Source organism: Loxodonta africana, chromosome 3 (assembly GCF_030014295.1).
Source record: "Loxodonta africana isolate mLoxAfr1 chromosome 3, mLoxAfr1.hap2, whole genome shotgun sequence".
Classification (NCBI taxonomy): Eukaryota; Metazoa; Chordata; class Mammalia; order Proboscidea; family Elephantidae; genus Loxodonta; species Loxodonta africana.
In genome coordinates this window covers 134,582,096-134,599,209 of record NC_087344.1, presented here as the reverse complement: position 1 = coordinate 134,599,209, position 17,114 = coordinate 134,582,096, and the positions used below count along the sequence as shown (strand labels likewise).

Sequence of the window (17,114 nt, the reverse complement as noted above, 5' to 3'; positions counted from 1 at the left end):
TGCTATAGCGGAAATATCACAAGTGGATGGCTTTAAAAAGCAGAAATTTATTCCTTAACAGTCTAGTAGGCTAGAAGTCCAAATTCAGGGCATCAACTCTAGCAGAATACTTTTTCTGTCTTCACGTGAGGAAGGTCCTCATCATCAATCTTCCCCTGGACTAGGGGCTTCTCGGTGCAGGGATTCTGGGTCCAAAGGACACACTTTTCTTCTGGCACTACTTTCTTGGTGGTATGAAGTCACCACGTCTCTCTTCTCCCTTCTATATACCAAAAGAGATTGACTTCAAACATAACCTAATCTTGTAGATTGAATCCTGCCTCATTAACATAACTGCTGCTAAACTCATTGCATCAACACCATAGACAGAGGATTTACGACACACAGGGAAATCACATCAGATGAGAAAGTGGTGGAAAATCACACTGCTGGGAATCATGGCCTAGCCAAGTTGACACACATTTTGGGGGAACAGAATTCGAGCCATAGCAGGAGGCTACATACTTTCCTTACAAAATGCAAAAAGCTGTTATACACATTCCACAAGGAGAAAGCTGAAATGCATGTACCTTGAATAACTGTTAGATATGACATTAGGTCTTGCATTCTATTGAGTGTCTCTTCTGGATTTCAGATTACCATGGCTTCCAGGCCCATCATGACGGACCCCACTTGTTTGGTAGAAAATCAGAAAGAGCAGCTGACGGTAAATCCAGAAGCATTAAAGATTCATAACGAAATTTCCCAGCCTGTGGTGTTGGTGGCCATTGTAGGGCTGTATCGTGAAAGAAAATCCTACCTGATGAACTGCCTGGCAGGACAGAAGCATGGTGAGTGTTGTCCCAGGGCAGGAGCCATTAGTTTGGAACCAGTGATAAGGAAGACTGATCATGCCTCCTCTCGGGTCATATTAAGGAAGAGTCAACCTCTTCCCACTGGAAAAAAACAAAACAAACAAAAAAATACTTCTAATTCTCATCACCAAACTTACAACTTCAAACTTATCTATCCACAAAATCTGAAAAAACAAGAGTTCTTTTCCCCAGTAATAAAGTTGAGTTCTTTCAACCCTATCCAAATATCCACCCCATGAGTTCTCTGCATCCCTCCACTCTCACCTGCCCAGGAACACAGCTCAGGCAATGATACTCTTTCTTTCTTCCACATCACATACACGTGATTCTCCTACATCACAGGAACATGTGATGTAGGAGAAAGAAAAAGAAGCAGAATCTCTGTATATCTAATATCTTAATAACACTAGCATTTAATTTTTTTTGCCCCGTATCATAGAAACTTTGATACATTGTACCCTCTTACTCTATTTAATCTTTTGTAATATGTGAAATATAACACATACATAAAAGTTCATAACACATAAGTGCACAATAAAATTAAGAAATATAAATGAACTCCTGTATAATCAATGCTCAGGTCAAGAAGTAAAACATTCTCAATGTGCAAAAGCTCCAATCTTATGCCCTCTCACACCCTCACTAGGAATCACCAATATTTTAGTTTTCATGGGATTTCATCTCTTGATTTTTAAAGATGGTTTTAAAATCTATGCATACATTTCCAAAAAAGTGGTACAGGTTGACTTGCTTGTAAACTTTATTTAAATGGAATTATATTGTATGCATTCTTTTGTGTCTTGCTTTCTGGCTCATCAAGAAGTTTATCAGACTCAGTTTATTGTATGTATCTGCAATTTATTTATTTGTACTAAGTTTATAGTATGCCGTTGTCTGAAGACACCACAATTTATCCATTTATTGTGGATGAACATTTTATTATATTCAGTTTTTATCTTTTATGAATAAGGTTGCCATGAATTGTTTTTTCTACTTATAACTGTTGCTCATATTCACAAACCACTTGTGTATAAATCCCTAGAACTGGATTTGCTGGATCACAGAATATGCGTGTCTGCAGTCATTATAGATAATATCAAACACATTTTCAAAATTTTCATGCAATTTACATGCTTATTTGTAGTAACTGAGAATTCTCTCCAACCTTACAAAAATTTGCTACTGTAGGACTTTTAAACTTTTGCTGATCTTGTTACTGTATAAAACCAAAAACTAAAGCAGTTGCTGTCCAATCAGTCCCAACTCATAGCAATCCCATGTGTGCCAGAGTAGAATTGTGCTCCACAGGGTTTTCAATGGCTGATATTTTCGAGGAAAATTGCCAACCCTTTCTTCCAAGGTGCCTCTGGGTGGACTCAAATCCTTTGGTTAGCAGCCTAGCTCTTAACCGCCAGTTTGCTTCACTATAAGGGAGGTTGAGTACCCTTTCAAACACGTCTTTGCCTATTATATTTCCTATTTTTTGAAGTCTTTTTTTCCTAGTGGACTGTATCCTTTGGCTGTTATTGATTTTTAGAGAATTGCCCATGATCTGTCCATGAAGGCCTTGTAGACATTTTTTTTTCTATTTTTCTAATACGTTGCTTCTTCTCAGTACCACTAGGGATTGAAATTCAGTCCACTAAACTCTCAGCACCACCATGCTTATCTCTCTGTCTCTGTCTATCTGTTTCTCTTCCTCCCTCTCTTCATCCCTTCCTTTCTCCTTATCTCTTTTTGTCCCTCTCATTTTCCCTGTCTCCTTCTTTCCTTTCTCCATTTCCCCTTCTTGTTTCCCAATCTCCCACTTGGCTTCTAAGGAAACAATTTGTCTTTGTTTTTATTTTAGGGGAGTTCTTGGCCAACAATAAGGAAAGGAGGAACACTTTTCCTTGCCTGACCCAAATAAATTCATAGGGATTTTTCTGATGGAGTGCAGCTCAGAACCTCAGGAGACAGATTTCAACAACATTTATTTTCTACTGAAGATAACATCAAGCAATCACCAGGTGATTTCCCAGCACTCTGCTGAGGAAGTCCCTGACCTCAAGACGTTGTAAAATTTCTGACTTGTGACTCTACCACCCCACCTATATCACGGGAAGAACAGAAAGATATTCACTCCCAGTCAATGTCCATGAGCAGGATCAGGTCACTACTTCTGTCTTCTTGGCAGTGACTTGCTCTGTTTATTTTATACCCCTGATGACTAAGAGTATGACCTTCAATTACACCTTGCCCTTCGTCATGTGGGCCCTGGAGCAGGGCTTACTCTATATCAATTAGCAAACAAGAAAATTTATCACGATGTAGAAGAGTGCAAAGGAGCCCTGGTGGTTAAATGCTTGACTGCTAACCAAAAGGTGGGTGGTTTGAACCCACCAGCCATTCCATAGGAGAAAGACGTGGCAGTCTGCTTCTGTAAAGATTTATGGGGTGGTTCTATTCTATCCTATACAGTTGCTGTGAGTAGGCAATGGGAAATGGGTTTAGGAGAGTGCAGTCTAGTCCATGCTTTTATTTTCACCCCTTGGAGAAAACACAGGGTGAAGGAATAGGATGGCCTGAGCCATGCTAAACCATATTCCCCTAGGTATTTCATCATGACCAATTCTTGTCTTTGTTAAAGGAAGCATTGCAAATGGCAGGTGGTCAAAATTTTATACTCTTTAAGAGGATATATCATCCACAGGCATAACCCTAAAATCCTATCACCCTGTGGGTTTAAAGCATTGGAAAGAAAATTTGGCAGGTCTGAAAAGTCTTTACTGCTTTCCCCTCTGTTATATCCCCCTCTTGAAGCAATGAACACAGAACTCATCATTTTTCTTGAAGAGGAGAGAGAAAAATACAGGGAGAATAGAGAGGATTAAATCCAACAGATGACTTGCTCAAAGAGTAATGAAAGTATTTAATGGAGAGACCATTTACAAGAGCATAAATAGGGCAATGGGACCAATGAGGGATGGACAAGCACATAGACAGTGGTAATAGCAACAGCAGTGTAGCCATTATTATCTCTAAGACTGAAGTGTTAAGCAGAGAGTGGACAGCAGAATGTGGCAGGATGAGTTATTGGATGAGGCTGAGTGAAAGGAGCTGTGACCTGAGGTAGAGGAACAGAGCCACAGGAATATTGCGTTCCAGCAGGATGGGGCATGAGAAAGCATATGCCTGCTTTTTGCTCTCCTGCAGTAGGTCCCGCTGGTTAAGCTCTACCAGAAGCCAGAGGCCAAGGGAGCCCTAGTGATAGACGACATAAAGGACCATGACCTGGGGCACAGATGAGGGTGCAGAGCAGAAAAGAGTTAATCTGATAAGGGGAAAAGAGAGGTGAACAAAGACAACTAGTACATCAAAAATCTTATCTGTCATGCTGGAAATTATAATACTTTCTCACTAGGTTATGAAACCTTGGCATGCTCTGACTCCTCCCTTTTCACTTCCTGTCACATCCTTTTCTTCTCTAGTTTGAGAAATCCTTTTATTCATTTTTCTACTACTTTCCCCCTAGTTGGCCACCTCATTACATCAGCCTGTTGATCTGTGTACAGGGTCAGTGTAGCCCACAAAGAAACAGACTGGGAGTCAGGAGGCCTGTGTTAAGTTCAAGCTGTATGTTTAAGTAGCTGTGCTAACCAGTGGCAGTTCTGGGTTTCATTTTCATCATTCACAAAATGAGTGATTTAGACAAAATAATCACTGGACTTGTTCCCAGCTCTAAAATTCTAGAAGCCTCCTCACGCTTCTAGGATCTCAATTCCTAGTTACTCTTGTATTTTAATGGAAACCCTGGTGGTGTAGTGGTTAAGTGCTACGGCTGCTAACCAAAAGGTTGGCAGTTCAAATCCTCCAGGTGTGTCTTGGAAAGTCTACGGGGCAGCTCTACTCTGTCCTATAGGGTCGCTATGAATCGGAATTGACTCGAAGGCACTGGGTTTTGGTTCTTTTATTTTAATACTGCAGTGATTTTCATAAATTCTTCTTAATTTTTGATCATCCATCTCAAACTCTTAACTGACCTTCACTGTCTAACCAATCAGATCTCCTTGATTATGCATTCAGGCCCCCAAATCAAGAATTCCTCAACTATATTTCAGGCTCAGTTCTCACTACTCTCTGTTGGAACCTTGTCTCAGCAGAACTGGACTTGAGAAACTGCTCAGTGTTGTCCCTTACCATGTCAGGGTATCCTCCAGTTCAGTGGTATTCTCTCAACATGAGACCAAATAAGGAAAAGGAAGCTCTACATAATGATAATCCAGAACAGAGTTCTCCTCTCAGCTCTCTCTCTAATTCCATGCATACATTTCATGTTTTTTCATTCCTCTTGAGCATCAGATGGAAAGACATGGATTAATAGAACAAAACCAAACCCTCTGCCATCAAGTCAACTCCGACTCACAGCGGCCCTATAGGACAGAGAAGAACTACCCCATAGGGGTTCCAAGGCTGTAATGTTTATGGACGCGGACTACCACATCTTTCTCCTGTGGATGGCTGGTGGGTCGAACTTTTGACCTTTCATGTAGCAGCTAGTATTTAATAAGTGCACTACCAGGGCTCCTCAGTTTAATAGAGTTTCCATGAATTCTGTAATATGATGTGGTTTAAGTCTTTCAAGGAATAAGGTGAGCAGAGGACACAGAGTGTTTCTTGAAAAGGGACTTAATATATATAGTAGTTTGATAAGTTTTCTTTGCTGAAATGGAAGAAACACCTCTACCTGCCAGGCCCTTGCCATACTACAATTTTAATCCCTGTAGCTCCTGGGCAGTCTGGGCTATCTGCTATGACTGATGTTGCTTTCCTTTCTTCCCTGCAGGCTTCTGTCTGGGCTCCATGGGGGGGCCTGAAACCAAGGGCATCTGGACGTGGTATGTACCTCACCCTTCCAAACCCAAGCACACCCTGGTCCTTCTGACACTGAGGGACTGGGTGATATGGAAAAGGTAAGACAGACAGTCATGGAAGTCGTCCTTGCTCTTGATTTCCTACTTACCTTTTAATTTGCCACATTAATTCAACTTTTGTGACATGTTCTTATAGTAAAATTAGGGATAATTAGGTTAAATTTTATTTCCTTAAACTTATTTCTTTGTATGCTCAAATATTATTGGTATATAATATACCAATATTGGTATATAATATAGATCTTCTTTTGTTTAACACTGGGATGAATAAAAATATTAATAAATACTTTATGAGCAGTTTAATTTCAGGGCTCTGTGCTAAGCATTTTGGAAACCATGGTGGCGTAGTGGTTAAGTGCTACGGCTGCTAACCAAGAGGTCAGCAGTTAGAATCCTCCAGGCGCTCCTTGGAAACTCTATGGGGCAGTTCTACTCCATTCTATAGGGTCGCTGTGAGTCGGAATTGGCTCGACGGCAGTGGGTTTTGTTTTGGTTTGGTGGTGCTAAGTGTTATAGATATAGAGTGAATAAGGAAAAGGCCCAGAGCCTGGTTGGAGACTCAACATGTGCAAAGTGTGATTAGCATCAGTTGTCATGAATCCTTGGGAAGTGAGCACCTAACCCAGACTTAAGGGTTAGGGGAAGCTATGACTCATGGGATCCTTGGGAGCTACCAGTTAAAGAATGTGGAGCTGATGATGATGGTTGGAGGTAGGAACCATGAGATTAGGGTTTCAGTGAAGTAATCTATTTAAACAACCTTCAGAAAAGCTTCAACCACATGAGGAATATTCATAACACTTTTGGTCTAAGTCTCTGGGCTTTGGAGATTAATTCTCCACTAGCTTCTCTATAAAACCATGAGCTTGACCCACCAAAAACATTGTAAATGGGATAATTTTAGGCAGTTTGTCTTTATAATATTATGTGCAATGGATCATTTCTCCTTACTTAATTTCTCCTTATTCATTACCATGAGTCTAAATTGAAAGTAACATTAGTAGATCATGGTTTTCATGACTGCCCAAAATATCAACAACAACAGCTAAAAACATGGGAAGAGTTTACCCTGAATCTTGTTTCCAGGCTTAGCTTCCACTCTGACACAGGTATCCCTGCTTCAGTCAAATGGAATGACTCGAGGATACTTCTGAATGACACGTGTGTCTAACATTTCTGACATGATTTGTGTTGGTTTTGATACCGGTATGATCCCTTTACCTCTACAAGTTCATATTCTATCAATTCTTAAAAGATTATTTGCAGTCTATTGAGCTATTTGCTTATTGCAGTCTATTGAGATCCTACCCTAGTCAGATTCTCACTTACTGACTACCTCATTATCCGACATTTCCCATTTACCACCATGGTAAAACATCTACTATCTGAATATTTTGCACATTAACAATGTACATCTGGCAATAATGAATGCTGAGGTGTGAGGTAAGAGTAATGCTGGCCGTGATGGTTATCTGTCAACTTAGCTGGGCCATGATTCTCAGTGGTTTGGCAGTCATGTAATGATGTATTTTTTTGTTTTCTGGGTAATGATATTGTCATCCTCCATTTTGTGATCTGATATGGCCATCTTCCATTACTGCATAGTGCCAATTTGGTATAATGACCTGGCCTTTGGAACCTAACCATGTCAGTAAGTGAGGAAAGGGTGTAGTCATTTCTTGCTCTGAATCCACAGAGTTCTTATTCCTATTTATTGGCCTTATTCCTTTTTATTTTACACTGTAACTATTGGGCCACTCCTGACAGAGTATAATCTTGGTTGCATTTATACCTTTACCTCCAGAAAGTCGTCTTCTCGAGGTTACGAACACCCATATAGGAATTTGTATTCATAAAACCAAAGAATGTGTCCAGAGTCTATGGAAGCCCAGTGAATGGTTGTTCAATTAAATGGAATAACATTCTGTCCTTAATATAGCCCTCAGCCAATTAAAAAAAAAATTGTCCACCTTTTACTGAACACTTCCTTTCATATAAACTATGCATTAAACATTTGACACATCTTGACAGTGTCATTCACTTAGTTTAAAAACTAAAGAACCTGAAGCTTTGAGAGGGATCAGTGTAAATACAAAATATGAGGTTTGAATTTAATATTATTTTTAAAACATAGATTATATTTCCTATTCAGCTATAGAACAGCTGAAGTCATGAATGCACAAATCAAATGAATGAATGAAGAGCAGACTTCTATGCTTCTGGCTCTAATGTGCTGTCTAGGCTGACGCTAAGAAGGACTCGTGGATCTTTGCACTGATTGTGCTTCTGAGCAGCACCTTTATCTACAACAGTTTGTCCGCCATCAACCACCGGGATCGGGAACAGCTATAGTATCCTTCCACAAATTCAACCGCCATGTCCACTGAGCTTCTGGGAATGGCAACTGAAACTATTTCTTTTTTCTTGGGACTCAGTTGTCAGGAGCGAGGAGGAGGGAAAACAGGGCAAAATAGAATGTTTATAAAATTTATTTCCAAGTGAGATCTGGGAATTGTGGTGTTGAATACTACTCCTTCCTTAGCTACGTTCCCAGCTGTGTGACTGAACTAACGGAGCTAATCCGGGCACAATCCTCCTCCAGATCTGATGAAGTAGAGGGTTGCACTAAGTTTGTGAGTTTCTTTCCAGACTTTGTTTGGGCTGTTGGCGATTTCAGCCTGGAGCTGAAGTTAGGTGAATGACCTATCACCGAAGATAAGTACCTGGAGAATGCCTTGAAGTTGAATCCAGGTATCAGTGCATGGCTTGGGTGGTGGAAGGTTAAGTAGGGTGTGACACATAGCAAGTGAGCCCTGTCACTCAGAATTTGAAGTCAGTATATATTTGAGACTGGATTGAGGCCCAGGAAAATGGTGATTGAGAGGAGGGTATGATTTTAGTGGGTTATAATTACCTGAAAATATCCAGTGGCCAGAGTTTAAATTCATTGTGGAAATTTAGGGCCCAATGGTAGACCAAATGATTTCAGAGCAATTGATACCGTGAAAAAAATTATTTTTCAGATTACAATCAGTGCTATAACTTCTTAAGGCCCACATACCTGTGTTCCTTATTAAGTTCTCCTTCTGCTTTGAAAAAAAGAGTCCATGAAATTGGATGTTGTTAAACACAGAATCACAATGAAATCAACTGACTTAACTTTTAAAATATATTTCATATGGTATATGTTACTGAAGGAGCCCTAGTGGGGCAGGAGGCATTTCTACTCTGTTGCATGGGATTGCTATTAGTCTAAGTCAACTCAAGGGCACACAACAACAACAGCAACATATTTTTACTAACCTTGATAGTTACATACCTCAGAGAAAGATATTTATACAGTGAAACCTGTGAGAGCTAGAATGTGGCAGGATTGCCTTGTTTTTCCAGATCTTGCAAGTTTTCTGCCTTTGACAGGGTGCAATCTTACCGCTTTTCTATTGTTCGTTTTAGTGGAAAATACTTGAGTTTTCTTTCTCTCACAGGTTTCCGCTTTACACAGATTCTGGCTTTTGAAGACTTTGTTTTATATAAAAGTCAGAAAAAAAAAATTGAGATATCCTTTCAGAAAGACTGTCAAATCCTTTATCTTTTTCATAATATCACATACATCATTCTACATCCTTACATAATAAGTTATCATTTTAATATTATGAACTCGTTACATGGATTATAGTTAGGAGGGTGGCTAGCTGATAACATTAGAAGGAATATCCATTTTCATTTCTTCATTTCTTCAACAAACACTTATTAAAGGGCTGATATCTGCCACAGTATCTCTCTGCAAGACATGGTCAAGTCCTGTATAATGTGATGTAGAGAAGTTGTGAGGTTTCCAAATTACATATAGGTTAACCCTACTCCTTGAAGACTTTTGCAAAAAGAATACCTAAAAGTATTTATGGTGTGTATATTTTGGGGCTCCGATTTTAACCTTTTCTTTACTGACCTGGGTATCACCTCTCCTCAGTATTTTCCTAGCCACATCTTACCCTTATATCAATCATTACTTTCTTTTTGAGCCCACATTTTATTTCTGACACAAGGGCAGTAAGATCAGAAAACACTTCTGATCAGTACTTTTTATGTGTCAGTCATTCAATAAACATTTATTAAATACTTATTCTACTGAACTCCATACACAGTCTGAGGAAACCAAACATAAGTTTGTTCACTTGGAATAGATTCTGCCATTTCCTCTTCAGAACTGCTTCCTTGGCTCTTTGCTTTACCTACAAATGGATTTTCTTTTTTTTTTTTTTTGCTTTGAGTAGATTGGCTCAAGGTTGATTTGCATGATTGGACAAAAGGAGATTTAAAGACGGAGAGTGCACTGGTGCAAAGATTCCTGGAAATAAAATTCGACAGATACCTTTCCTGAAGGCTGCCCCTTGATCGATTGCTCTTTTTCTAATTTAGCAGATAATGAACACCAAATCTTAAAATCCAACCCATGTAGAGAGCGTTTCAGGCATCTCTTCCCAAAACTGAAGTGCTTTGTCTTTGACCGGCCTACCAGTGACAAAAATCTTAGTCTGTGTTGAAGAAGTGCCGGAAGATAAACTGGATTGTAATTTTCAGGTGCAAGGAAAAAAAGTCAGTTCCTATATCTTCACCTATGCAAAGACCAAGGGCCTGAGATGTGGAATCGTTGTCACTGGAAACCATGAGTCACCTTTGCCCCAAAGCATGTCTCTCTGTGGATCAGCATGTGTGCTGAAGCCTTGATTGTTCTGTGGGTTTCTCTAATTCTGTCTGCATTTGTATGTGAATGTGGAGAAGCAGACGCTCATGCCACACATAGTGGTTTATTGAGGACAAATGTATCTCAAGAAAATAATCCACTAATCATATAGACACAAACTGCTGTTAAGGAGGGAAGGTCTGTGTTGTGTAGACCAGTCCTATGGGATACAAGTGACTCATAGGGTAGAAAAGATACTTTGTAAAATTACACAAGTCAGAAAATACATAGCAGGCCATGAGTCCCTGCAATTCCATTGAGATTTTGAAAAACAATGTTAAATATAATCTATCTACAGGGCCATCTTCACAAGCATGTGACCTGTGCAGTTGTGCAGTGTCTGTGCTGAGATGTGTCCATACTTGGTTTAATGCTTTGTGTTGCCAACTTGAATTTTTTTTTTTTTCACAAAAACCTTTGTTTTCTTTTGGAACTGACCCCACAAATTATATAATTACTTTGGCTAGCTAATAAATACTTTTTATTTTATTTAAATAGGAAAATATTTTTTCCAGGAAACTGAAAAAGATACTGTGATGAATAATGCAATTTTACATAGTAATGAAATGGAGAGTCATAAAAGAAAGAATAAATAGGGGAAAAACTGATGTTACTTTAAGGAAATGGATTCATCCAAAAGGAAAAGAAGGAACAGAAAAAGGAAGAAAAGTTCACGTTGAATTTCAATGTTGACCACCAAAGTATTTTAAAGAGCAAGTGAGAACTTGATATTTTTCCCTAAATTTGTTAATTTTCTGGCTTACCCAGGGCTGGGAATTCTAATGGAGACCTGTGTGGGTGCTGTCAACAGCGGAGCAGTGCCTTCTTTGGAGAATGCAGTGACAATGTTGACCCACTATGAGAACTTGGTGGCCGTGCAGAAGGCAGCCGATCACTACAGCAAGCAGATGGCCCAGCACGTGAGCTCCGCACAGACACACTACAGGAGCTGCTGGACGTGCACATGGCCTGCGAGAAGGAAGCCATTGCACTCTTCATGGAGCACTCCTTCAAGAATGAAAATCAGGAGTTCTAGAAACAGCTCCTGGTACTTGTCTTAGCACTTATCCTTCCTGATTCCTGTCACCCCTTTGATCCCATGCCTCATGACTTTCATGTAGTAGGAGGAGCCTACATTGCAGAGAGTGACAGGGCTCTACAGGGGTGCCATTCACTTTTGTTTTCTAAAAGATGTGTACTTCATTTCTTATTTCTGTACATCAGATTTATTATGAACGTAGCATTCACACTTATCAGCTCATGGTTTTTTATTTCAGAAGTTCAGCTCAGAGAGTATGGGGTCTCTGCTCAGGGTATCACAAGCTAAAATAAAGGTGTCATCTGTGCTTTGTTCTCAACTGGAGCCTCTGGGGTACCCCACTTCATCTTCATGCCAACGATGATCCATCAAATCTTTCTCTTGTCTTGAATCTCTCTGGCTTTCTTTTTTGACAACAGCTAGAAAATTCTGCTTTTAAAAATCAAAAGCCCATTGCCATCTAGGCGATTCTGACTCACAGCGACCACATAGAACAGAGTAGAACTGCCTGATAAGGTTCCCAAGGAGCAGCTGGTGGATTTGAACTGCCAACATTTTAGTTAGCACCTGAGCTCTTAATCACACTCAAATCCTGATTGACAGAATTCACGAATGGTTCCAAAGTCTGCTCAGAGTGCATTTAAGTCATTGCCATGTGAGTTGCTTTCTCATGCTTACATTTTCATCCACGGCACTGTTAAAAAAAAAAAAAAAAAAAAAAAGTTGCCTTCGAGTCAATTCTGACTCATAGCGACCATATAGTTTGCCATTGTTGGATCACTGTTAACCACACTATACAGCTAAAGAAACCACAGAGTTCATGTCGTCCACCCCCGCCATTTATATATGTTGAATTTGACCGATGTCTAACAAATCTCCTGGCTCCACTCTGAGGCTGTCAGCCTGCTTCTTCCAAGAGGACCACAGTCGAACCATCCTCTCTAACAGCTTCTTTCTATGGCGTTTCTCTGCATTTTCCTGCAGTGCACCATAGAGGAAAAGAAGGAAGACTTTGTGCAGCAGAATGAAGAAGCATCTGAGAAATACTGTCAGGCTGAGCTTACTCAGCTTTTAGAGCCCCTGATGGAAAGTATTTCGAGAGGAACTTTCTCTGTTCCTGGAGGACACAGTCTCTACTTAGACGTAAAAAAAACTTTGAACAGGACTATGAACGAGTGCCCAGGAAAGGAGTTAAAGTGAGGAATAAGGCAGAGGAGGGAAGGTCAGCAGAGTTGAGGCACGAGGCCTTTGTCCTACTGGAAATCTCAGACCACAGCACCAGCAGTGGGGAGAAAGCATAGCATGGTGATTTCTAGACATTTTTAGTTTTATATCCACAATTAGTTAGAAACTCTTGAAGAAACCACGTATATTTATCTCCAAAGAAAGGAATTAGAATCAAGAATCCAGATGACATGAAACACTTCGTTTTTCAGACAATGTGATTATTTTGTACTAAGCGCCAAAAACCAAACCAGCTGCCATCAGGTGGATCCAGCTTGTGGCGACCCCGTGTGGGTCAGAGGAGAGCTGCTCCGTAGGGTCTTCAACAGCTGTGATCTTTCAGAAGCACATCACCAGGCCTTTCTTCTGAGCCACCTCTGGGTGGGTTTGAACCACCAATCTTTTGGTTAGTAGTTGAGTGCTTAACTGTTTGCGCCACCCAGGGACTGCACACTACGTATGGGAGATATAATATTAAAGAAATGATCATTGTTCTCAAGAAGCTCATGATCATTTTGAGACAGAGAAATAGTCAGTTGGGTCTGGTGTGATAAGGGTCATCATAATGTTACGCACAGATAGTAATAAGGATGATGATGAGGATTATAATGGCTAGCACGTACTGAGCACTCATTTCTTAGACCAGGTATGGTCTTGGAGGTTTTGTTGGATTATAACTTAATCCTCGGAATTATATTATTCTCACTTTATGTGTACACCTACATATATATACACACACACATATATAAAATACATATACCATAATATAATATACACTGTATAAAGACCTGGCGATCTGTTTCCATAAAGATTACAGCTTAGAAAATCTTATGGTGGGGCAGTTCTACTCTGTCACATGGGGTCGCTGTGAGTCAGAATCGACTCAAGGACACCTAACAACAACAACATAATCATAGTGTCACTACTACGATCCACGTTATACAGTTGAGAAATATGATATACAGAGAAGTTTTTAAGTTGCTGAATGTCACACAGAAAGCAAGTGATAGAGCTAGTAGGGCAGCTCAGTGTACTTGGCATCTATTCCAAACTGGGAATGCATCCTAGGAAAGCCCCCTGCAAGAAGAGATAGGCGATACAAGTTGAAGTATTGACAGACATTATCCTAGTTAAGAAAGTATAAAACAGCATCCAAGCAGAAGAAAAAGAATGTGCAAATATGTGAAAACAGCATATGTTATGTGTTTGTAGAACTGCGTACTGCAGGAGCACACAAGGCTGGTTGGCTCTTACCTGGGTGGGTGGTGGGCAGCATCACTGGTGGAGGAGGCTGGAGATTTAGGAAGAAGGCTGTGATGGAAGGTTTTTCATGTCCTCCAAATGAGCTTAGAATTTATACCGTGGTCGCAGAAAGAAAGAAAGTTCTGGGGGATCCTAAGCAAGTTTTAAACTACTTATGGTCAGATTTGAGGTTTTATGGAACACAAATTCCCCATTAAGAAACTAGATCTCTGCTGCCTGCCATGTCTTTGATCCTTCTTGTTTCTCAGGCAAGTGAGGTCCTCAACACATTCCCACTGCCAGAAGGCAATAGAGGACTCCATCTTGCAGTCAGCCAGAGCCCTCACAGCTGGAGAGAAGGCCATAGCATGTATAGGGGCAGTGCTCAGCCCACAGCCAGGTGGGAAGGCTCCTGCAGTGCCCTCTGAGGGACCTGAGAGGAAGATCTTCTGAAACAACGAGCTTCCTCTCTCCTATGGAATACACAGTCTGCTGAGTCTGAAAATAACAAGAGGGAGTTGTGGTTGTATGTCCAGCCAGATAAGTAGGGTGTATCCCATCGCATTCTGAAGAGTATCTTTGATGGTATAGATACGGGGGTAGTTCAGAGAGTTGGACTCTCCCTTTTTCAAAGTCAGTTTGATCTCTGAGCACAAGAGGGTAGAGCTCAGGCCTGACCTATTGTTTTCTTCCCTCTCTACAACATTTGTGGAACAGTGGAGCGGGCCAAGCTGGAGGCAGTTGAGAAGGAAATGAGCACTGAAACAGGAAGAGAAGGAGCTACAACAAAAGATGGAGGCTCTAGAGAGGAGCTTCATAGAAAACATGGAACAATTGAAAGAGAAAATGAAGTGAGACATAGAAAACATTCTGAGAGAGCAGAAAATAATACTGGAGCATGAACAATGGACAATGCCATGGTACCTAAAGAAGGGAAGGGTCAAAATTTGAAGCAAAAACATGGTCTCAGAGGGAAACACATAAGGCATTTGGTTTACTAAAACATGAAATTCATCTGAATCCTACTGAAGTCCTTAAATCCCCAAGTCTCCAGCAACTCATTTAGTGTTAGGCTCTGGAGAGGGCAAATAACATCCCCCAGAGCATGGGCTGCCATTCGTTGTGATTATAGAGTAATATCACTGTGCTCCTGTTGGATGTGACCTTAGTCCTATAGTCCTTAGGATTCCTGGTACAACATCAAACCATCAAAGAGACCTGAAATAGATCCATCAGGCCTCGAAAGGATAGATTTGGCTTGATATGAAATAAAGTGTGCAAAAGCTCTGATACTTGCTATATTTGTTTCCAAATCTCCCTGAGTCACCCTGTACAACCGTTGTCATGACATGGATGCTGAAAAGCAGTTTTCTGTACAAGGTCAGCAGTTCCCATCATTTGTCAGATGTGTGTGACCATGCTCCCTCAGTTGAAAGTGAGAATTAATTCTCATCAAAGGTACATTCCCTCACAAAGGGCATCCTATGGGCTGGAAAGCATTATAACTTAGCCATAATGCTCCCCACTCTCAGTGAGATGGTGGTGAGGGAATTTTAGGAAGGTTGCAACCATGGACACTATCAATATACAGGTTCAAACGTGTGAAGAGACTGGAATAACTCATCCAAGAGCTCTCTAAGGTGGTAGGGGAATAGACACACATGCTTAAATGAAATTGTTAAATGCGAAACCATGACTCTTGATAATTGTGTTTTTTAAAAGATACTCTTTTCCCTTTATAGGTCCCAGAAGACCTGCTTAGAGAAGGTTTTTGAAAATAAATCTGAGGAATTAAATAAAGAGGTACATCAACTAAAAGAAGAGATTGAAACAAGTTATCAACAAACGCTCAGTATTTTTAAAGATCATTGGGGAAACTGACAAAATGTTTACAGCAGCACTAATTGGTGCTGGTTTTCCTAGACTCCTCAGGGCAGGGATGGCACTTAGCTCACATATCAGATAGGTTGAAATTCCTTTTAGAGAAATTATAAAATGAGGCTTCTTTTTTTTTTTAATTTTTATTGTGCTTTAAGTGAAAGTTTACAGATCAAGTCAGTCTCTCATACAAAAATTTATATACACCTTGCTATATACTCCTAGTTGCTCTCCCCCCAAAAAGACAGCACACTCCTTCACGCCACCCTCTGTTTTCTGACAGCTTCTGTCCCCCTCTGCCTTCTCATCTCCTCTCCAGAGGGGAGCTGCCCACATAGTCTCATGTGTGTGCTTGACCCAAGAAGCTCACTCCTCACTAGTATCATTTTCTATTCTATAGTCCAGTGCAATCCCTCTCTGAAGAATTGGCTTTGAAAATGGTTCCTGTCTTGGGCTAACAGAAGGTCTGGGGACCATGACCTCCGGGGTCCTTCTAGTCTCAGTCAGAAAGTTAAGTCTGGTATTTTTATGAGAATTTGGGGTCTGCATCCCACTGGTCTCCTGCTCCCTCAGGGGTTCTCTGTTTTGTTCCCTACCGGGCACCATCTAGTTCTTCTGGTTTCAAGCTGATGTAGTCTCTGGTTTATGTGGCCCGTTCTGTCTCTTGGGCTCATAATTACCTTGTGTCCTTGGTGTTCTTCATTCTCCTTTGCTCCGGGTGGGTTGAGACCAATTGATGCATCTTAGATGGCCACTTGCTCGCATTTAAGACCCCAGATGCCATGTCCAAAGTGAGATGCAGAATGTTTTCTTAATAGATTTTATTATGCCAATTGACCTAGATGTCTCCTGAAACCATGGCCCCCAAACCCCCGTCCCTGCTACGCTGGCCTTTGGAGCTTTCAGTTTATTCAGGAAACTTCTTTGCTTTTGGTTTAGTCCAGTTGTGCTGACATCACCTGTATTGTGGGTCGTCTTTCCCTTCACCTAAAATAGTTCTGGTCTACTATCTAATTAGTGAATACTCCTCTCCCTCCCTCCCCTCTCTTGTAACCATCAAAGAATATTTTCTTCTCTGTTTAAACTACTTCTTGAGTTCTTATAATAATGGTTAGAATGAGGCTTCTTTTTGCTAATAGCACAATACAGTGGCTCCTTTTAAATAAATGTATGTCATCCTAGTTTCAGTCTAGAAAAGTTTAGAAGTAAAGATTGCCAAA

At 40.5% G+C, this 17,114-nt stretch overlaps 1 pseudogene; it reads left to right on the top strand.

Moving 5' to 3' along the window:
- The first annotated feature begins 578 nt into the window (after positions 1-578).
- LOC135230745 (guanylate-binding protein 6-like) lies at positions 579-9,099 on the top strand (annotated as a pseudogene).
- Positions 9,100-17,114: the final 8,015 nt, after the last annotated feature.